This window comes from Lytechinus pictus, chromosome 11 (assembly GCF_037042905.1).
Source record: "Lytechinus pictus isolate F3 Inbred chromosome 11, Lp3.0, whole genome shotgun sequence".
In the NCBI taxonomy this organism is placed as follows: domain Eukaryota; kingdom Metazoa; phylum Echinodermata; class Echinoidea; order Temnopleuroida; family Toxopneustidae; genus Lytechinus; species Lytechinus pictus.
This window is the reverse complement of record NC_087255.1, coordinates 26,864,140-26,889,008: the sequence shown is the minus strand read 5'-3', so window position 1 is coordinate 26,889,008 and position 24,869 is coordinate 26,864,140. Positions and strand designations below refer to the sequence as shown.

Genomic DNA, 24,869 nt, shown 5'->3' with positions numbered 1-24,869 from the left:
ATAAAAATGTCAGTTTTATGGTCTGAATGTTAAATTTGAATTGTCAGGTAATTATTTTTGTGTATTCCATGAAGTTCTCAAAATATCAATATTCAGGTCTGATTGTCAAAACGTAACAGCTAGCACTGCACGCTCGCATTTTGATTGGCGAGTTCTGTATATCCCAATATTGATTCTATAATAGACTGTTAAATCCCCATTTCGGTTTATCAAAAATTTCGGCTCGCGATTTGCGCTCGCATTAATTGTTGAAAATATATTAACTCATGAGTCCTAATCTTAATTACAAAAGTTCTTGAAACGTCCAGTTTTCAGGCCATAATAGCTTTCGCGCTCTCATTAGATTGGTAAATAAGATATTAATTTTAAAATTTGATTGTCCCCTTTTCAGAATATGTCGCGTTTACACGCAACAAAAAATCCGATTCTGCATCGGCTCGCGGTTCTTATCTGAACCGCGAGCCGATGCAGCGTGTAAACACGGTATATCGACAAGTTTCATCTCGCGCTTAGAAAGAGGAAAAGGAAGTTTGACATAATGGCCCGTATTCTGAAGTCGGGTTTAATTTAAACTCAGGTTTAAAGTTGTGGTTTAAGTATGGGAAGCCAAAAGTATCAAAATTTTTATTAAGTTGTATGTTTCTTATGTTTACTGTGCTCTTTCCGGATTCATCGATGGTGAAGACAATCATCTATTTATGCTTCCTAGACAATTATGAATGATTTGAGAGCCAAATGAGCTGAAGTATGATATCTCTACTGTTAGTGATTTATGCAACAATTGGCTATCCATACTTAAACCACAACTTTAAACCTGGGTTTAATTTAAACCTGCTATCAGAATACGGTCCATTGTCCTTAGAATATCCCGGTCCTATGTAAAAACTCTTAGTAATAATAATGAAAAAGGTCAGCTCTATATCAAGTACGATTCATATCCACCTCACAATTTTCCTTAAAAGTGCTTATAATGTAGAGCTTAAATTGACCCCATTTTTAGATCGAAATCTGAAATATTTTAAACTCGCGCTTCGTGCTCGTTTTATTGATTTTCATGATAAAAAATGTATTTATAATGTCCAGATTCTAGGTCTAAATCTAAAATAAGCGCACGCATTTTATTCAGATACGCAGCTTGTTTGATATTTAGAAGGATGGTCCAGGCTGTAGATATTTCTATCCCAATAAATAGAGTAAAATTCACAAAGCAAAATGCTGAACATTTGATTAAAATTAAATTACGAAGTTATTGAATTTTAAAGATTTGTATTATTCCGTTAAAACAGTTCTAGGCATGTATTTATTAATATTCATTAGGTGGGCTGGCGATGTCATATCCCCACTTGTTATTTTGTAACTTATTATATGAAATAAGGTTTATCAAGAAAATTCTACCAAGAACTAAAACAATTGGATTGACAAAAAGTTTCTGATTAAGTGCAACTTATTTCATCATAATGGAGACACATCATTTACATATGTTTGAAAAATGAATCATTTATGATTTCATGTAATAACATAAGAAAAGTGAAAGTGGGATATGACATCATCAGCCCACCTAATGAATATTCATAAAAATTTAATTTAATAACTTTGTTATTTTTTATTCGATTTTGATGAAATTTTCAGCATTTTGCTTTGTGAATTTTACTCTATTTATTTAGATATAAATTTTGTCAGCCCGGATCATCCCTTTAAATCATTGTCCAGTTCCAGATCAGAATACAAAAAAAAATCTGCTCGCGCTCGCATTATATCCCCAATTATTCATCCGTTTCATTATTTACAAAACATGAATAGAGTGTTCCGTTTTTTATCTCTAAATCTCGATTTTTTCCGCTCGCATATTGTTTAGTTATATACTTATCCTGTTCGGGATTACAAAAGGTGCTTAGAATTGCCATTCTTTGGGTAGAAATGTCAAAAATGTGAAGCTCAACATCTTCATGGCTACTGCAAGCAGACCTTAATGGTACCTTTTCGATCAGTTTAAAACGTATATTAAAAATCTTTTTAGTTGCATACACATCTTATTCAGGATCACAAACTTTGCCCAGAATTTTAGGACATAACAAACATATAATTTCAAACAAACAAAAATTAGCTCGCGCTTCGCGCTCGCACTATGTGAATAAAGATTATGAGATTATTATTTATGTTTAATAATAAGAATAAAGCTAAGAAATGACTATTAGGACTACCCCTTAAAAATATCAACTTCGAGTGGCTGATCGGGTAAAATATGGCTGAAAAAAAATTCCGCCTCCCCCCTATTGGCTAAGGCTGGAGTTGCCCCTGCTCTGCCCCCGGCCCCCAAGATCGCAGCACCTGGAATACAGGGGATATTAAATACAAAGATCTTAGTGTAAATTATTAATGGTATCACTTACAACAGACAATTTGGGAATTCATACAATTGCAGTAATATTCAACATCCAGTTGTAAACTCTTAGGACATCTGAAGAGTTTGAACCATGTTCCAGCTGAATCGGGAAGGAAAAAAGGTTGACCAATAATTAGCCACTAGGAATTGATAGTTTGCAGTTTCAATCAATCTGCATTTATTTTTTTTTTACAATTTTATTATTCACTATAGTTATACGTTACCCTGTCATATCTGCCTCTTTAGTCAAGTTCGAGGCTCAGTTTAGTGTCGTCGACCAGCTGCCAAGCTGAGTGATCTCGCGACCCAGACAACGGCAACAGCACCGTACTGGTTCTTGGGGTCACGCGTAATTCACTCGGATTTGTGTACTTACGATCGGAGGCTACTCAAGCCATTAAAGTGCCATCGACTTGACGACATGCTTTAGTATGTCGACATAGCGACATCTCGCCAAGTCGATTTAATAGCATAATTATGTCGACATGGCGAGTTACGTCATATGTCTTCATGTCGATGGCACTTTAATCAAATGCTCCGTAGACTAATCTGCCTCGAAAACCTTTCATAATTATGTAAACTTGGATTTTATAGACAATTTCTTTCCAAAATAGGGAACCCAATGTTCAATTTCAAGTAGATCCATATATATAACTTGTTTCAACAAGGCCATTCATCAAATACCCTGCACTCTTATCTTAATTTCGTTTGACTCCGGTTTACCTTTATTAAGATGTTTTTATGAACTAAACTAAAGAAAGCTCATTGAATGCATAACAAACTAATATAATCATCAAGAATGAAAATTAATCCTATATCAATTTCTTGGCACAGAAAGTACGAGTAGCTCATTTCAACAACTGATGAAGGCCTACACTATTATTGTGTCAAGTTATACTTACTGCAGTCTAAGTGGAAGTCATCACAATTGCAATGGCAATCTAATGGAATGGATGAAATAGAATAAGGGACATGGATTTGTATAGTTTTATGAGAAAATTAGTTTTTTTTATTGTTCTGTACCGGCCGCACAGAAACTTTGGTGGTTATTTTGCAGTCACATTACTCACATATCCCCTACGGCGGTTGTACGGCGAGTCGAAAAACAACCGTTATATTTATTCTCATACCATTTGCCCTACATTTTGCTCTACGGCGGCCGTACGGCGAGTCGAAAACAGCCGTTATTCAATTTTATTCAAACCACCTATGATTATGTAGCTGATACAAAAAAGGTTAAACGGCTGTTCATTCAAACCACCTTTATGTATGACTTGAATTAAAAGTGTTTAAACGGCTATTTTCGACTCGCCGTACTGCCGCAATACGGGAAATGTGACTGCGCCATAATGGAGCGCTAACACAAACAGTAGATCCAACCCATCTTTCAGATTTGGAAGTCAAACTTTTAATCGGAGATTGTTATGAGGTGAGGCATCGCTGCGACAGCACCGGTTGTAACGTACAGACACTCTGTTAGCGTAATGTTAGCGCTAACGTTGTTTCTAGTGTGAGACCGGTACTGGTACTTCATTGGTTTAAACCAATCATAGACGAGTTACCAAAAATACCTCTACCCCCAAACAAATTACAACAAAAGGTTATTCAGCGGTTTTGGTACTATACACATTTAGGAACAACACACTGGCGGCGCCGGGGGGAAATGTTCTGGATCCGTCCCTGAAATAACATACTCAATATACCAAAATCCGCATCCGGGAATAGGTTATTTTCAAGATGGCGTCCAATATGGCCTCCATTCACTGAAATTGGACATAATTCACTTATTATCCACCCTAAACATCTTATTTCAGTGCTTATTCCACGGGTCTAGGGGTTAAAGAGATCTTTTGATACAGGTAAGAGTCACATAAGCACTCCAATATTGATATGTAATGAAACATTAAATATAATGTCAAATAGTACCACAAACAGTTGAAAAATTTGTTTGGGGTGAACCCATATTGACCCGGCTATCAGGGCTATCCCGTTTTTTCAGATTAGACACCTATCAACAAATATATCTTCTTGGTAGGTGTCTAGTATTTCAATACTCAAACTCTTTTATCTCAATGATTATACCGAGTGAGTAATAGAAGTAAAAGTTACCCCCTAAATTAACCTGAAATAGTTCTTTTCTCCCAAATGATTTGATACTGTGGCTTAAAAATGTAGTTTACGCTTGGATAATCCGAGGGTTAGTCTAGATTTTTTTCGGACTCACTGGGTATAGATTGAGTTATAATGAAGGGGGAAAAAACATTGAAATTTGTGTTGGTATGCTAAAAATTTGTTTCTCATCTGAAAGATAGTGTAATCATGGACTAGTATGTCCATGGTGTTATAAAACCTTATCAATGGACTGGCCCACATCCACTGCTACATAATTCTTATCCGTCCACTTTAGCATTCTTTTTCTTCTGTTTGTTTGTTGTTTCTCTTTTTATGCCAAACCTTTTTCCATTATCTGTTATGTGTATTGGTATGAATATATTTATTCATTGTTATTTAAATGTTTTTTATGAGGGATGCGAAATAAATGAAACTGAAAAACTACAAATTGAAATTAACCTTAGTTCACGAAAAATTTGGCAAGCAAAAAAAAAAGGCAACACAAAAACACACACAAAAAAGTTTTTATTTCCGTTATTTCTGCTAGCATATTCACCTGACACACGCAGCACCTTAGACGGGCAAATTGAAATTGAAATTAAAGTATCTGCATGCATTGAACGTTTCAATGGTGAAACGAGAATTTAGTTGGCTATATCATGCATGCTGCTCAGTAAAGAACTTTAATATTTTGGATTATTCTAGGAGACAAAATTAATGTCACTGAAAGGGTTTTTATGGACTGTTAGAAAATCACTTTTTATAAGGAAAGAAGCATTCCAATTGCCCGATGATTCAAACTGGCGGATGATTTTTTTTTTTGAAATTTCAAATAATGTGCGATATATTTACTCGTTTGCGCGCTTTTTATTTCAAAGTATTTCATAGAAGAATACATATTGCGCTCATTATTATACACAAATTAAAAGAAAATACCCCCTAATCGATTACTTTGTTTCAATGATCCTGAAACGCATAGGTCTTTTGGTTCCATATTGCTAACTAACTTGAGGTAATCGGGATTCTCTCTTTATGGAACGAAATAGTGCTCCAACCATGAAGCTATTATTATAAGAGTGAAAGGGGGAATATTACCGACTGCCTGTTCCGGAGTAGGCCTTTTAAGCCCCGACACACTCGTAACTACCACGAAGACACAAATAAGGCTCAAAATCACAGACATCTTTGTCGACATTGTTGAGATTATAGGCCTTTACAGCAATTCTACAGAAGAAACCAAAGATACAGATATTTGATTAGTTTCTAGTCATTTATATTTTACTTGTTGGCTATTTGCAGAGCCCTCATGGAATATGTCAAGTTTTTTTTAAATCAATGAACACTTCATGCATGTAGCGTATAATATGAATCGAATGGACAATGTTATCCTTGCATGTCTTATTTTATTTGAGCGAATTTGAGTACATTCTTTTATTTTACAGTTCAATCTGATTCTACAGAATTGTGTAACCAACAAGGTTTATATTATACCATTTCATGCTATTTTATCAAACATTCTCTTCTAAATATTGCAATATTGAATTATATTGATTTTTGTAAAATATTCCTTCACTAAATGAAATTTAAAGATAGAATTCGTATACAATCAATAAATGATCATTTTTAATTATGAACTAATATTAATTTGATGATTATAGCGATTATGATTTTTTTTAAACCAAATGTCAACGTTGCATTCAAATTTTAATCCTGTACAATATCAAGCTTTAAATAACAAATTCCAATATAAGAACATTTTCTTTTAAATATTGCAGTATATTCATTTCTAGTCAATAAGGTATTTATACCACTATTTTATTTACGTTTCATTACTTGAAGCTAACATTAATTTTTTAATCACTTATTTTTATTTTGTAAAAACGTTATAACCATTGCAATTCATTGACTGGACTGCGATAATGGAAATATTCAATAAAATCCTTCAATCGATCAATCAGTCAATCAATAATCAAATCCGCTAGTCGCTAGTTTGCGGCAAGCTATTAACTATAGATAGCTAGCGGTTAGCTTATACTAATATTTAAGCGATACTTTAGCGAGCATAGTACTGTTTGCTTTAGCTTGCAATCTCTTTTAAAAGGGATGGTCCGGGCTAAAAGTATTTATAGCTTAATCAATAGAGTAAAATTCACTGAGCAAAATGACGAAAATTTCATCAAAATCGGATAACAAATAACAAAGTTATTGAATTTTAAAGTTTAGCAATATTTTGTGATAACAGTCGTCATGAATATTCATTAGATGAGCTGATGATGTCACATCCCCACTTGTTCTTTTGTATTTTATTATATGAAATTAGGTTTATTCAAATGTTGTCCTCCAAGAACTAGAAAAATTGGATTGACAACTGATTTAGTGCATTAGATATTTAATGCTGCAACTTATTTCATTATAAGGGAGATATATTATTCACACAAGTATGAAATAATGAAAAAATTATGATTTTATGTAATAACATAAGAAAATGGAAAGTGGGGATGTGACATCATTAGCCTACCTAATGAATATTCATGACAACTGTTTTTACAAAATATTGCTAAACTTTAAATTTCAATAACTTTACTATTTGTTATCCGATTTTGATGAAATGTTCGGCATTTTTCTCAGTGTGAATTCTACTCTATATATGCATTAAGATATAAATATTTTCAGCCCGGACCATCCCTTTAAGTGAGCCACCACTATAGCTAGTTACAAGCTTGCAGCACGCTTAAATTTCTGTAGGCATGATAATGGTATAGCGGAATGGTAAGAGGAAAAGTAAAATCATCTTCATCCCCCCCTGCAACTGTCAATTTCTACATTTTTAATGGAGTATGAAAGCAGATCGATACTTTTTTTTTGACGAAAAGAAAAATAAATGTTTGTTTCAAATGATGTAGTCACGCATGTAGGGGTTTTTATAATGAGACAAGTTTCAGAGAGATTTAGCAGAAGTTATATGGAATATTATCTCTAGACAAAAAGATGTGAACAAAGCATATGTCATGTTTTTAAAGTTGTTCAGTAAAATATGTGATAAGCATGCACCGATGGTGTCACAATTATCTAATCAAAAGAAACACTGCCAAAAATCCATGGATTACTAAAGGTATATTGAAATCTAAAAGAGGAAACAAAAACTTTATTCTCAGTATAAAATATCAAATTTTGACACTCAAGTTGGAAATACATATAAAAGATACAGAAACAACCTAACCTCAATTTTAAAAAATGCAAAACGCAAGTATGATAGTGTTCTTTTTACAGAAAATAAAAAAGATACCCGGAAAACTTGGCAGACGGTTAATGAGTTATTGTGTGGTCGAAATGACTCCCCAAAAAGTACCAATGTAGACAAATTACTGGTTGATGACAACGGTATATGAACAGAATTATAATAGATGACTATCGAATTGCTGCTGAATTTAATAAATTTTGTACTGGTATAGGGCCAAGTCTGGGAAACAAAATACCTCTAAGTAGTACTGACTGTACGACATATTTAGGACCTAAATTATGTAAATCTTTCTCTTGGACGCCAGTGACGAAAGCTGAAATTGAGAAACGCCTCCTAGCCCTAGATGTGAAAAAGGCATGTGGTTATGATGATATACCAAGTTGGTTAATTAGAGATGCAAGGGGGTTATTAGTGCTCCGTTATGTTATATTTTCGTTTTGTCTTTCCAAGAAGGTAAATTCCCAGGTGCATTTAAAATTGCTAAAATAACACCGATTTATAAAAAAGGATCAAAGGAGATTCCAGGAAATTATAGACCTATTTCTGTATTACCTTTTTTGGCAAAAATATTTGAGAAAATCGTTAATGATAGGTTGATGAGATTTCTAGAAGGTAACAATGTATTGCAAAAACATCAATATGGCTTCAGGAAGAAATATAATACCAAATTATCTGTTGTCAATGTATGTAATGCCCTCCTGAAATCATTAGATCGAGGGAAAATAACGTTAGGAGTTTTTATTGATTTTCATGAGGCATTTGACACCAACAACCATGGTATTCTAATAAAAAAATTGTCTCATTATGGAATACGCGGAATTGCGCTCCAACATGTCCAATGGTTTGTGGATTATTTGAGCAACAGGTCTCAGTTTGTTAAATACAAAGACATCATGTCTCCGCACGTGTGGTGTTCCACAGGGATCAGTTCTTGGTCCAACTCTTTTTTCTTTTATATATTAATGATTTGCCAAACTCGACATCCTTCTTTAACTTCAGGTTATTCGCAGATGACTCAAATTTGTTCCACACCTTTGAGGCTGGAGAGACTGATATCGATATGAACGAAGTAAATGTAGAGTTGAATAAGGTGCAGCAATGGTGTTATTCCAACTAAGTTACAATCAATCTCAGTAAATCTAATTATATGATAATTAAGAGCAAAAGGCGATTAGTAAATGTAACAGGTTCCCGTGATATAGCAGGGACCACACTATTTGAGGTGAATGATGTATCTTTTGTTGGACTGCAAATCGATAAGCACCTCACGTGGGACGCGCATATAAAAATTGTAAACAGAATAAATCCGCTCAAAAGTGGGTATCTTGTTCAGACTCAGGCACTTTGTTCCAAGAAGCATTTTGTTATTGTTATATAAGGCACTTATACAACCACACCTGTCGTATGGCATCGAGGTGTGGGGGAGCACCTATAAGACCAATTTAAATTGTATTTTCTTGGCCCCAAAAAAGGCAATGAGAGCTATAACCTTTAACCCAAGAGGTGCCCACTCTGATCCCCTGTTCAAAGCATTGAAAATTTTGAATGTATATAAAATTCACTTCCTCTCCATTTCAACATTCATTTATGATTTATTGCATGGTAGGTTACCACACTCTCAAATTGAGTACTGTCAGATTATAGACCATAAATATTCTACAATAAGATGCTGATCAATTATATTAGTAGACTTGTTAACTGCAAAAAAAGGGGTGAACGCTGCATTTTGAGTACAAATGTGCCTCTTGGCATGTATATTCCTTTAACCCATTGGAAAATTTTTATCCAAAGAGACACCCTGCATCTATGCAAATTAATCCTAATTAGCATAAATTATGTAAATTAGCCTCTAAAATGAGCAATTTACTAAAAACACTTGTAAAAATGTAAAGCTACTTCATAGAAATGTCAAATTTGATGCAAAGCGTTTGTGGAAGTAGCAAAAGAAAACTAATGAAAAAAATGCAGTAACCATACATTTCATTACCTAATTTGCATAAATTATACACATTTTCAATCAAAAGTGCCCCTTTTTCAAATGATTCTGGATAATCTGAATTGAATAAAAGTATCAATAAATGTGATATTTAAATAATGAATGGTAGAAATGTGTCTTAGGGTCTGGGAAAGACATTGGACAAACGAAATTTTTTTAAATATGCAAATAATCCCTAATTACCATAATTTATGCATATAACTGCAAAATGCTCTGAACATTAGAAAAACCGCTTTAATAGTAAAACATGTCTTACTCGTGACAATCTAATGATGATGAAAGGAAAAGAAACTATACATGAGAAAACTATATCTTTGTAATTTTCAATATTTGCGTTAAATTCATTTGTTTGTGATTGATATTCAGTGCATAATTTTGCACGAATTATGCAAATTAGTACTATATTAAGCTTTTGTGTGATTTTGAATGATCTAAACTTAATAAATAATTATATATGTGTTAAACAGGGTTATTATAAAGTATTCGGGCACAAAGAATTCACTACATCTATGCAAATGACCACTTATTACCATAAATACATATTAATGAGTTTACCTATACTAATTCCATGAGTAGTGTAAAAAATGAGGCATTTTAATCAATACTAACGTTCTATGGATGGAGGAAAGGTAAACATTTACCAACGAGCCGTTTATCCATCCATATTGTCGTCTAATTTACATAAATTATGTATAAATTATGCATAAATTATCATACATTATGCAAATTATGCAAACATAAAATGGCTAATTTTCGCAGTTTATACCTGATTCCCAATCAAAATTCTGGCACAATTAAAACTAAAGTTCAATATGACATGAAGAGACAAGTAAATACAGATAGAAATAGTTTGTTGGGTGTAAAGAACTACACAACTTTTCATATCATGCTAATTACAATTGGTATAATTATATAGTTCCAGACAGTGTTATTTAATTGCTTGTATCAACTAAATTGATTCTCTTCTAACATATACATGGGATTATATTTACAAAAATTGGTCCCACAGTTAAAGAAAATTTTAGAGTTTTAGAGTTTTCATAGTCTGAAACTTTTATATTTTCCTAAATGCTGCGATGCCACAATTAGCAAAACAACTTTTATATTTATGAAACCTCCTCTGCTCTTGGAAAAATTAGAAAAAGACGGAATAGGATATTATTGTAGTTTTAGTATTGAATTAATTTTTGTTCTGGTTTCTGTGAATGCGTATTTTGAGCCATGTTTAGTCAAATGAATTACTTATATACGATGTTATTTAAGGAACTCTGCACTTCAAACATTTTCTTGTTTATGCTTTAATAGTTCCTACTTTGTATTATATATAACATTATATTCAGTTCATAGTCTGAAACTTTTATATTTTCCTAAATGCTGCGATGCCACAATTAGCAAAACAACTTTTATATTTATGAAACCTCCTCTGCTCTTGGAAAAATTAGAAAAAGACGGAAAAGGATATTATTGTAGTTTTAGTATTGAATTAATTTTTGTTCTGGTTTCTGTGAATGCGTATTTTGAGCCATGTTTAGTCAAATGAATTACTTATATACGATGTTATTTAAGGAACTCTGCACTTCAAACATTTTCTTGTTTATGCTTTAATAGTTCCTACTTTGTATTATATGTAACATTATATTCAGTTCATAGTCTGAAACTTTTATATTTTCCTAAATGCTGCGATGCCACAATTAGCAAAACAACTTTTATATGTATGAAACCTCCTCTGCTCTTGGAAAAATTAGAAAAAGACGGAAAAGGATATTATTGTAGTTTTAGTATTGAATTAATTTTTGTTCTGGTTTCTGTGAATGCGTATTTTGAGCCATGTTTAGTCAAATGAATTACTTATATACGATGTTATTTAAGGAACTCTGCACTTCAAACATTTTCTTGTTTATGCTTTAATAGTTCCTACTTTGTATTATATGTAACATTATATTCAGTCAATTTATTTCTTGTTATGCATGGAGAAAAATAAAAAAATTGCTATGCATTTTACATGCAATGACGTTCTGGTAAAGAAAGCCTAACACCATTGGGAGCCTGTCGAAGGTACTCCAAACCCCTTTCTCAATATCAAGAGTTATATCATTTTTATTCGAAATTATCGCTATAATTTCCACCGATCTTTTGAAAAAGACAGAGGATACATTGTTGTAAAGGTTGCATTAAAAGACGTCCTGGTACATTGAAGCCTAAAAGTAGCCCCATCACTTTCCTTAGACTATATTATTCTATTTAAAACATCGTTTTGATAACGCCCCTTCTGTAAAAGGGGCGCTTTTGCTGAAAATTAAATCAGCTTCTATTTTCATTAACGTTCTAAGATAAAGGAGGCATAAGGATTAAGTGAAGAAAAATCCTGACAAATTAAATCCTCTCCCCATCGAAACCTATAAGAAGTTGCACGACTAATTATCTTATTAATTACATTTCTGCAAATTCTGCTACACTGTAAAACCACTTCAATACTTGATGTTCTCTTGGATAAGAAATAGAAGACCCTACTCTACTGGTTAGTAACCAGTAGAGCATGTAACCAGTGGTTACATTAGCATTTGGAACATCAAAGCCTTTCCCAATGGGAGCACCCATGGCATTTCTAGTACACGAGCACGCATCAAAATATATTATTGTTCGTAACATGTATTATTTCATTTAGATGGGTATTAATACATTTTCCACTATCTTCTTGTAATGTAATACAAAATATAAAGATTTTCCATTGGAAAAGGTGCCTTTACTATACATTAGCTAGCCATGGTAAATATTAAAAAGTAAGAGGAATGTTTTTTGCCCCAAAGGGGGTTTAAAAAGTGCAGTATGAAAAGGAGTGGGGAACCATGAAGGTACGCTCTGTATATACCATGAATTTTCTACATGCAACTTGTGAAATGATGCTTCCTATATTTACCTAAAATAATATGTAGAATTGTGGGGAGGGGGTACTTCGACAGGTACACAATGTTGGATATGCTTCAATGTGCCGGATTTTCTCTTCTTGTAACTTGGCAGACAGGCAGAGTGTCCCCTCTATGTAAAAAAAAGTCCAAAAAAAAATGGAAGTGGCTTTTCCATGTAGAAAAAAATACGTTTTGTCCCAATTGAGAGTTCCAAAAGGACGCTAGTTCAAACATAGATTCAATGCGGAATGAGATGTGATACTTTCGACAGGCAGGCTCCTTTGTGGAATAGGATCTAATGAACTTAATAACATGAAATCGACAGAGCAACGTCTCCTCTATCTATTAAACAGAGGTTCCATAAAACTAAACTTTGCTTTACTAGGTGTTAAAGACGCTTTTTTGCCACCGTGGGGGCTACAAACACATGAAATATTTCAATATTGTCAAAATATGGAAAGGGATGAAGAAATAGCCCCCTTAGAAGTAGGCTTTAATTTGCCTGAATTTCTTATTTATATAGCCTGTGCACTAGAACAATGCCTCCTCCTGGGCACTGTGAACGATTTTTACAGGGGGTGCTGATGTAAATTTGAAAAGCAAAAAAGGTTCAATATAAAATGAAGGTCATTTTGGTCCCAAGAAATTTAACAAGCAAAGAAACAAAAAGGATTACACTACAAAATGAAGGTTATTTTGGAAACTTTTTGTTTTCGTTTTGTCACATCTGCCGGAATTCCAGGGGGTGCTGTCTATGAAGAATAATACACGCTGCACCCCCCCCCCCGAAAATCTTGCGGGTGCTTTAGCCCACGCTTCCCAGTGCCAGGGCCTCCTCTATATAATGTAGATGCTGCTGTTAATAAGTGCCCTTTTCCATATGAGGGCTTCATTTAGACGATATTTTCAATATATATTGTCAAAACAAAATAAAGGGTGGGGCAACTTCGACATGTATATACAGGGACTTATTTCCATGCGATATAGTACAATGCCTTCTCTGTTGTTGTTTTTTGCAAGAGGAGAATGTAAAGCGGCTTTACTGTGTAGTAGAAATGCATCTTTCTTCCGATGGGGCACTAAAAATATTTTATTTCAACATAGAGTGGAATCAATAAAGAGGTTTGGGTAGTTTAGAGCTTACGTGTGGATGTTCTTCAATGTACCACAGCTCCTCTACATGTTACTTGTAGAGTATTTTCTCCTCAATCTATTCCAAGATATCAATACAAATAAAATTAATCTTTTTGGAGTTCTAAAGACAATAAATTATTTTTAAATACATAAAACCAAAAGGGGAAAGAATACCCTAGGCATGCTCCTGTTGGGTTATAGCATCTACTGTGCTAGAGCATTATTACAAACTGCAGAACAATATCCCCTCTAAATAAAAGAGGTTCCCTAAATATAAAAGTTGCTTTACCAAAAACGCCATTTGCATTGCCTTTGGCTTTAAAACACGATATTTTTATACAGTGCGTATCAACAAAAGTTTACACTTTGAAAAATCCCTGGGAATTAAAAATATACAACATGTGGGTTATTTTTTCACATATAAACTTGGGTTTGGGTCTCATCTATCCAATGAAAGTAAAAGTTTTGACAGAATGTTACACTTTAGTGAGCACTGTCCATTTTTGTAAAGCTCGCAGAAATCTGTTTGCGCGGAAATGCTTGATTTCACGCCGTGTCGAGGGAAAAGGGAAAAATCAAACTTACCCTGCGAAACATTTCTCATACATTTCCCTTGCACTTTTAGTCTATTGAATTAAAACGGATACAATCAAGCATTTTGTAACAATTTTGCCACCCAAATTGAAATTTCAACACTTAGTAAGCACAACCTTTCCCCTTTTAGTGCCAGCTGGATCTGAGGACATAACTGAATCTGAACAAAAGTTTATATTAGACATCTCCAGCACCTTTTCACTAAGTTTTTATCATTTAAAGTCGGTTTACATTTCATTTTTCATTTAATACTTGTTTCTCCACACTTTTTCCAAGCTTGACAATGATTAACAAAATGAAAATCAAGCCTAAGCCATTTCATGTAAATCACAGTTCAGTGTAAAGCAAATATCGTCACGGTGGCCTCGGTGTGTGGGGGAGTGGGGTTGGGCGCAATGCACCCTTAGAAGTGTTTTGGGCAAGGAAACAAGTTAAAAAAGGTAAAAGATATCTTCAAATCAATTTAACTAGCTAAATTCCACGTGTTCTTTGTGATTAAGGTCTACTTTTATTCGCATAACTATTTCAAAGTTCTGCGCAAATCATTTTACACTAACTTTTCAAAACCAAGTGGTGCTCACTCAAGCGGAAATATTTTTCGACAGTTATATCGTCATTTGCTTAAATGGATCTGTACCAATGTAAAAATGTAGAAAAATCTTCAGGATATTACAAATGTATAATTTTACAGGATTTGTTCTAAGTGTAAACTTATTTTTGATACGCACTGTATAGTGTCGAAATACGGAGAGGGGTGGGAGTATATTCGGTGGGCTGCCGTGGGCGTAGGCTTAAATAAACCAAAAACTTTCTTCAGGAAACATGTTGACTGATGTCTCATACATCTGTCTTTTCCAAGTCGATAATACATATCAAACTGACTTTGTAAAGTAGCGGGAATGCAGATTTGCCACTTCGGGGTCTCCAAAGATAGATATTTTAATAAAGTTAAAATATGGATTGAGGTGGGGTACATTCGTCATGACTCATGTGTTTATATTTTTGATGTGCCAGAGCTTCATTAAAGTAACCTACAAAGCAAGGTCTCCTCTAAATTTTCCAAGAGAAACAAACTAGAAACAAATAAAACAAATGGTGTTTTACCGATACCGAAATGCATTTTGCTCGTATATACCATATATTACGTTGTGGCGGACACACCAACAAAAGCGATACGAGAAGCCGATGGAAGCTGTTGTGTTGGGATTGTGTTATCTCGAATACCATCGATCGCTTTATAGCGGATTCGTGAGTGTGACTTGACATAGAGGTTTGTTTTGGCCTCGTTTTAGCGCAATATCACGTAATAAATTTTGACACATTTTCCCTCTTTCTAAGCAAATTAAGACACTAATACTGTCATGAAGCATATCTATGTTTTCGCTAATATATTCTCTTTCCTGTAGAATGTTGACATTGTGCATTAATTGCTGTTATTTAAAAAACATTTCAGGATTCATGAAACAAATGCTCTGTTTTAAATTAAAATTTGCATAATTCATGTACATTAGGTAATAGTAAACAAGGATATCCCAATCATTTTATGACAATTTTCTTACACTAAGTCTTTGTTTCCAATTTTAGAGCAGTTCTTGTTAAATACATACTCTTAAATACTTGTTTTCACTATATCGACATAATATGCAAATTTATGCAAATTACTTGCTTATTTCCTTAGAGACAGCGTGTCTCTTTGGATGAATCTTTTTCTTTTGACTCAAGGAACATTTTTGCCAAGTGGGACACTTGTACTAAAAAATGCAGCGTTCTACCTCTTAACAAGTCTACTATATCTCCCAATATGCAGAACCACACAGGGCCAGTTTTCAATTTCTTTCATAGGATCAAAAATTTGGAATTGTATACCAAATTATAGAAAGGAAAGGAGATCAAGGAACACTTTCAGAAAGGAATTATTTGCTTACCTAGATTTAGATTTAGATTTAGATTTTATTTCCGTTCAACAATTTTTTCAAAATATAATCAAAGTAACAATACATATTCAATATAATCGATAATACAGACAAATCAATGAAATTTCGTAACAAATGTTGAATATAAATTAGACAAAACTACAATTTGTTGCAGTAATATTATCAATGAAAAGAAACAAGAAATGAACGGAGGGACTTGCCAAGAAAAGCAAAAGCTTGTAGAGAAGGCAAGCCCCTAAACTTAGTTTCAATACTAATTATAAACAAACTATATATACAACTCTATACAAAAATCGAGACGGACACAGAAGACAAACTTAAAACTTAAATACAACCAACCCTCTAACTTAATTCTGACAAGAAAATAGAAAATATTTCAATGGAATATAAGAGTATTCTAGATAAATCTCTAATTCTAATTATAATATGTTTCATATAACGTGGTGATTTTTCAAACAACATTTATAGTATTATTCACTGTTCACACGTATTTCTTTTATGTAAAAATACCAAAGATTTGAAGGAATCAGTCTCGACTAGCACCTGTGCTACCTTCTGGTTCCTTTTTAACAACAACATTCAACCATATACGTATCTTTTTGTTAGATTATCGATATTGGAAACTGTCACGGTGACTGGGATCTTAAAAAATATTAACACATTTGTTTTAGGTTTAAACACGCACGTCACATTTTATGTATTCAGATTTATCGTTTGTATTCTCATTTTATCCTTTATAATGTTAGCAATTACATCTGTATACTAGAATAGTTACGTTTGTGCTGTGATGTTAACACATTGTTATCGTTATTGTTATTGTTGTTAAGTAAATAAATAAACCCAAACTCAATAAACTCAAGTTTAACCTATTTTGATTTTTACTTTATACCCGTGATAGCTATACCCTGTATTAATCATGAAACTGAAATAAATGATAAACAAATAAATATCGTATGAAGAAAATAATATTGAAAAAGTGAAACAGAATGAATCAAAATTTTCGTAAACTTGTTCGATTCCTTAAACAAAAAATGAAAGAGGACAGACAGAAAGGAATTAAACTGAAGGGGAAGTTCACTCTGATGAAAAAGTTTATTGTAAAAATAGCTGGAAAAATGATAAAAATATCGGTGAAGGTTTGAGGAAATTCCATCAAAGTTAAGAAAGTTATTAGAATTTAAAGTTTATGATTTGTAACGTCATATACGAGCAGCTGCCCCATAATTATGTTATGTAAAATAAAATGCATAGATTTAACATTTTCAGTGGTTGGTGATGACCATTTTTTTTTATTTCTTTCAAGAGCGGGTGTTAAGATACAATAAAAACTACTTTCAATTTTCTGAGAAAATGACGTATCATTGATGTTTTGCCATGTAGGAATGCTACTTGCATAATGACGTCAGGAAACAAATGTAATAGCTTTCTTATTCTTTTATGGATTTACCTCAAACCTTCACCGATTCTTATTTTCAAAATTATTTTCTTTTTTCAATTAACTTTTTGTCAGGGTGAACTTCCGCTCTAAGCAAAATCCTTACCTGAGAATGAATCTGGTGCCTATAATCTTGTCAAGACTGAGATCCGCAGCTATGAGATAAGGTTATGACTGTTTCTGATGGCTCTCTGGATGAGATAGTAGTTATATTCACCCAGAATTTGCAACCTCGCCCTTTCAAAATAATGCTTTAATCATATACAATCCAAAGATTAATCATTGTCAAAACCAAAATAATAACTTCAACAAATTCAAAGAAAAAATCGGGACCATATGCTCCAAGATGCTCCTAAAAGAAAGAATCTATGAATATTGATCTTTGTGGCCGTCTAACAATTACAGTATTTTGGTTTCTTACTTGCAACCAACCGCGTAGCCAGGATTTCATTTTGGAGGGGGCGGTAAATGCACGCGAAGCGTGCCAACACTTACAGAGCGCGCGAAGCGCGCTCCCTAGGGGGTGGGTGCAGGGAGGGGGAGTTTCCCCCTCCCGCGCGAAGCGCAAAGCTTTCGGTGTTTCTTAAATTAAAATGAAAAGGAGCCGTCTCTCTTGTCTCTAGTACCTATATCAGCTCCAATTTAGTTGACTATATTTTGATTTTGAACATTGTTTTAAAAGTGATTGTGAACGCACAAAAAGGGATAAAATTGAAGAAATTAAAATAATATTTACCTCGCGCGAAAGCTAAAGCGTTTTATCAATTTTTTTCTAAAGAAAAGGGTCCCGAGATAAGGGTATTCTCTAAGTTATACTGAATGCTTCCCTTAGAAAGATCAGATTTGATTACAAACAATTTAGCGGCAGTGCATATCTTTAACTCGCAAAACAAAAAGGGTATATGCCGGGAGGAAGATATTTCTCCCCGTGCAGAGCAATGAAACTCTGAAATTTCAAAGGGCGGACGTTTCATCAAATGCAGATATCTCTACCCCATCAGCACTAATTCAATTGATTTTCTAAGATTATTGAACTTCATTACAAGAAAAATAATGCGCAAAAAGTTGAAACTTCTGTGATTTATTGAAATTATATAAAAAAGGATGATGTATAATTTATTTGATTTATCCTGAAGCGCTTAATTTTGAATGATAAACTAAACTTAAGTGTCATTCAAAATTTCAAACTGAGGGCGCAAAACAGGAAAGGAGATGAATGTGCAGGGAAATTTTTATAGAATTTGATTAAAAAAATATCGTACTTTTTTTATTTAATACCACACGAATTTTATACCTTCCTCTTTTGAAATTAGGAACCTGTTTGCCCCCAAATTATGGTTGTTTAGTAATGAGCTGAAAAGCGGGAGAAGTTGCCTATATGGAGGTGACGGCAGAAATTAATATACAGATTTTACCCGCCCGGAGTCGACCCGACCAGAAGTTGCGCGATCAATTTGAAAAAAAAAGATAACTTAATTCATATACTTCGGCCTAACCTTACTCTTATTCCATGCCCTAATGTATACATTTAACTTTAACTGGCAAGAAACACATAGCTGAGGTCGAAAAACAGGGTTAGAGAAAGGGTTAGGGAAACAAAGGAGAACTGCAGTATTGTCATTTAACCGCGCGCAGCGCGGAAGCAAAATTCATATATATAAATTTAGAGCAAGAGTGAAGGAGTTTCTCTTTTGAGAAAAAAATAAAGAATAAAAAGAAAAACCCACAAAGCTACCTTTTTTCCCTTCCCCCCTTCGCTTTTCCTTTTCTCCTCTCTTTTTTCTCTTCTTTTTTTTTTCTTTTTGGGGACGTTTTGGGGGGGGGGCGACCGCCCCCACCGCCCCCCCCTGGCTACGCGCTTATTGGTACGTATAAAATAGGTCATAGTATTTCCATAGAATGATTATTTGGTTTGTTTTATTATGTTTATCGCATCTCACTTATTTCCCAGCTGTACTCACACTTCATAGTCTATACTGTAGATTTAAGTTCATTTGCACTTCTTTTCATTACTCCTCTTGCATAAGCGTAGAGGTTAAAAAAATGGACACCGATGTAGCTAACTTCCAATTTCTAAAGGAACATGAAAGAGCCTTTGTAGCCTTTGGTCAGTGTTAACCTGGGGGCCGTTTCATAAAGCTGTTCGTAAGTTAAGAGCAACTTTAAGAACGACTGGTGATCCTTTATCATGGTAAATGGTATATTAATTGACGATGGTTACGCGCGTAAGAAAGGTTCACCAGTCGTTCTTAAAGTCGCTCTTATATAACTTACGAACAGCTTTATGAAACACCCACCTGTGATGCTGCCAGTTTCACGGGGAGAACTGAAAAGTAAATTGCCTTGTAGTATAATTGGGAATGTTTCCAATTTTATTTGATCACAAAATGTGGATATTAAACACACGACGAAATATATCTCAAATCCTGATTATGTCTTGACATTGGGTGAAATATTGTATAACAGTTTCAAAATGTAGGCCTACGTAAAAACCCTAAGAATTTGACAATGATTAAATGAATTTAAAAAAATTACGAATTTTAACACACTTCCAAATTATAAAAAAATAAAATTATTTTGAGGTAATATTGTTCTATTTGTGAATATTCAAAGTATTTTTTTCCTGCCTAATCCTACTTTTACCCCCGCTGCCCCCCGCCCCTTGTATGTATGCTGGTGATTGCTGATGCTGCGGTGTGTATATTATTTATTTATTTATTATGTATTTTACCTTGTTTAACTGGGAGCTACAACTCACAATTAGTTTGTTGCAGGTACATGTGGCCAGTAAAGTAATTTCAAGTCATATACTTCAATAAATATTGCAATATTTATTATGCAGAGACCTCGGAAAAAGCAATTACCAATACAAAAGCATATTTCCTATTGTATCTGGCAAGCAGTGGCGGATCCAGGGGGGGGGCACATCTGGCCTGTGCCTGCCCCCCTCCCTTTGAGAGCCACATAAATCTGCTGTTCTTACACAAGTCATATTTTTTCACTAGTGATGAACCTTCTTTCTTTTTTCTTGGCAAATTTTTCTTGTGCGAAATGCGCCCGCCCCCTTCTGGAAAGTCCTTCATTATTGTATTATTCGCTGACGACAAAAACATTTTTTTTTCTCATAAAAATCTCACTTCCTTAAACAATATTTTAAATCATGAAATAAATAAAGTATCACAGTGGTTCAAAGCTAACAAATTATCTTTGAACACACAAAAAACTCATTACATATATTTTAAACATCATTCTCATATTTCTAACACTCAAATTCACTTACAGATTGACGGCAAGTCATTAGTACGGAAAACTCACTCTAGATTTTTAGGGGTTATCATAGATGAAGCTTTATCTTGGAATGAGCATCTGCATCATATTATAATGTGTATTTCGAGAAGCATTGGAATTATTTCCAAGTTAAAATTTATTTTGCCTCTTAAAACTTTATTCCTATTGTACAATTCCTTAGTACTCCCGTATATAACCTATTATAACGTTGTTGGGCTAATTGTGGCTCTACAATGCTGACTTCTAATTTTAAATTACAAAAGAGAGTTATTCGCATTTGTACAGGATCGCATTACTTGGCTCACACTGATCCTTTATTTTCAAACAGAAAACACTAAAAGTTGCCGACTTGTATACTGTTCAATTAGCTATCATTATGTTTAAGTATATTAATAAGCTACTCCCGTCGTCTTTTGATGACATGTTTAAGTTCAATAGTTCTGTCCATGCCAACCCAACTCGTGCGTCTGGAAACTCTCATCTCACAAACCTCTAAATCAATTCGACATCATGGTCCAGACATTTGGAATAATTTTGCAGACAATATTAAATCTTGTTCAATTAACTATATACTCCTTAAAATCAACTCTTAAAAGAAATATCATTCAATCTTATTTATCCCATACTAGTACTCCAAATTAATCCACATTAACCACTACAAATTAAATAAATAATAATAATAAATTCCACTGCTATCTACAGCACCTGCACCTGCACCTGCACCTGCATTGCACCTCTTTATGAGGCCGCCATCGATTACACGCTTAACCGCTCACGATGGCGGTCTCCTGCGTTCAATTGTTAATGTTCTTTTTTTATCATTATTAAAATGTGAAGTATATATGCCCACACCTTTTTTTTTCTAATTATGTATTATGTTTATATTTTATACATTATGGATTATTTTGTATATCGCAAACAATGTAAATATTTTTGATAATGTATTGTGAACGCAGAAATAAAAATAAAACAAACAAACAAATTATGAGTACATGTAACATTCATCCGATTCTCTTTTGGCTTTTGTCATCTTCATTCCTTTTCCATTCAGAAATGCACTTAGTTCCTTAGACCTGACTCTGTATACCTCGGTCACATTTGCTCTACGAAAACAGTCGTTAAAACATTTTTGTAGCAGCTAGCTATAATAGATGGTTTGAATAAAAATAAACATAACGGCTGTTTTCGACTCGCCGTACGGCCGCCGCCGTAGAGTCGCCCAGATTTATCACATTCAGCACTCATTTACCGTTGGTTTCCCTTTATGGGTTCTTCCGTTATGATTATAGTTTGATCCTTCTATTCTCTTTAGCTTGATTGATTGTTGGTAACTCAAATAAATATGCATTATGTTTGGTTGTATAATATTGAGCTGTCGGTGCACCGAGCGTGATCAGACTCCTTCGAATACAGTTCAGTTTCTTCGCGTCTCCTGTAAGTTCACTTTTATTCCTTTTTTGGTTAAAGGTCTACCCCAAGGAAAATATTGATTTGAATTATATAAAAGAGAAAAATTTTACAAACTCAACACTGATTTTTATTCATCAAAATCGGATATACTGAAGAAAGTTATGACATTTAAAGTTTCGCTTAACTTGATTTTTCACGAAATAGTTAAAAGCAGGGGCGGATCCAGCCTTAATATCGCCAATAGGAGGGGGCGGAATTTTTTTCAGCCATATATTACCCGATCAGCCGCTCGATGATGATTTTTGTTTGTTTCTTTGTTAAAGGGATAGTCCTAATAGTCACTTCTTAGCTTTATTCTTATAAATCAACATAAAGTATCACAATCCTTATTTAGGCCTATATACACTGTTAAGAAAAATGTGATTTAACAGAAAAAAGAAGATTTTGCAGAAAGCAATAACAGAATCATTCTGTAAAATCATAAAACAGGAATTTTTGTGCAATTTAACAGAACAGGTCTGATTAAAACGGGAAAAAGAGTGTTTTTTCAAGGAAATTTGTAAGATTCCATACACCAAATACCAATTTCCTGTAAGATTACGCAATCTGGTAAGATTACAGGTGTTCTCGAGACTCTGCTGCAGGAACTTCATTTATTTTAAGGATAAATTTTCTAACAGTGTATATAATGCGAGCACGAAGCGCGAGCATAAATGAAGTGATGGAAAAGGTATCTGTTAAAGACTGTTTGCAGTTAGCCATGAAGACGTTACATATTTCAACAATCAATGCGAGCGCGAAGTGCGAGCTGAAATCTTTTTTACCTTTTTACCTAAAAAGGGAAATTCTAAGCAGTTTTGTAACTTATACAGAATAGGTATAAAACTAAACAATTGATGAAGTTTTAAGCACTTGTGTTGGATTTTTTTTTTATTCAAATAAAATATTTGTTGGGGTTGACTTGCCATCATCTTCTTCTACTTCTTCTAGTTTGGGTTTGGCTGGCAACCAGTCGAGAAATTACTATTTTTGCCACTGCTTTTTTGGAGCATTTTTATTTGCCCTTTAATGCGTGTAGTTGCTGCTGAGAACTTTTAAAACACTGGACCGGGGGGGGGGGGGTAAAAACACTCACTCGCTTCGTCTCGGAGGAGATGAATCATAGAGATCAACAAGTAAATCATTCAATCAATATCAGTATAGTACTATAACTATTAATATCACTGTAAGTCCGGTCCGAGCAGTGGGGAGGATGAAAGCAATATACTGACCTGAAAATTAACAAATTGAGGGACACCCCCACACCTATATATATAGGGCTATGTATGCAGGCTATGTAACCGTGTACATAATCCTTTAATCTTTCAGTTTAAGGCCTCTCACGATTTTTTTTAATGGCTATAATTGTAATGAATTTTTTGGTGTTATAAACTATTGATCGACGGCTAATATACAAATGTGAGCGGGCGAAGCGAGCGAGCAAATATTTAGTATTTGAAAGACATGATGACCAAAATCGTCTTTTATGAGGTGTGATTATTGAATACTGCGGCGAGTGAACATGGAGAGCTAGCAAATTTTCAGTAGGTGGAATAAAGAACTTATTGCCCAAACCTATAGGACGATCACGATGGATTTTTTTTCGATGGCTAACTTGTAATAGATTTGTTGTAACGTAAAGTACTGGATTACAGTTAGTATTCAAATGTGAGAGAGCAAGCGAGCGAGCAAATTTTCCACAGTTAAGACAAAATGATTCGTCAAGGGAGTGTATGGAAAATATTGAGCGCATAGTGAGCCTTAAAAAGTTGCTTCAGTCGTATTTAAAGGACAAGTCCACCCCAACAAAAAGTTGATTTAAATAAAATAAAAAGGGAAAATCCAACAAGCATTACATTGAAAATTTCATCAAAATCGGATGAAAAATAAGAAAGTTATGACATTTTAAAGTTTTGTTTAATTTAACAAAACAGTTATCCTGGTGGGAATGCAAATGAGGAGACTTATGACGTCATCCACTCACTATTTCTTTTGTATTTTAGTATATGAAAAAGGGAATATTCTAATTTTCTCCTAATTGTCAAGTGAAACAATGATTAATTCCTCCAATGTGGAATGGGCATTGTTCAATACTATATGATTCAGTCAAGTTGGTTGTTATGATATTAAATCTATACTAAAATGAAATATTGTCTAATTCAAACAATAAAAAAAAGAAGTAGTGAGTGATGGACATCATCGACTGACTCACCTAGTTGTGCATAATATCATTGTTTTGTGAAAAAATAAGCAAAACTTTTAAGTTGTCATAACTTTCTTATTTTACATCCGATTTTGATGAAATTTTCAGCGTTTTGCTAGTTCGATTTTTTTCTATTTATTCAAATCAACATTTTTCTGGGGTGTACTTGACCTTTCATTACAGTGGGTGATAAG

The 24,869-nt window shown here is 33.8% G+C and overlaps 1 long non-coding RNA gene across 1 annotated transcript; it reads right to left on the bottom strand.

The window, feature by feature from the left end:
• Positions 1-2,406: 2,406 nt before the first annotated feature.
• On the bottom strand, positions 2,407-12,767 carry LOC135155928 (uncharacterized). Its single transcript, XR_010295071.1, has 4 exons — positions 12,650-12,767; positions 5,591-5,719; positions 3,286-3,324; positions 2,407-2,483 (listed from the first exon to the last, which is right to left on the bottom strand). It is a non-coding gene; the product is annotated as an uncharacterized LOC135155928 (long non-coding RNA).
• Between the last annotated feature and the right edge of the window lie 12,102 nt (positions 12,768-24,869).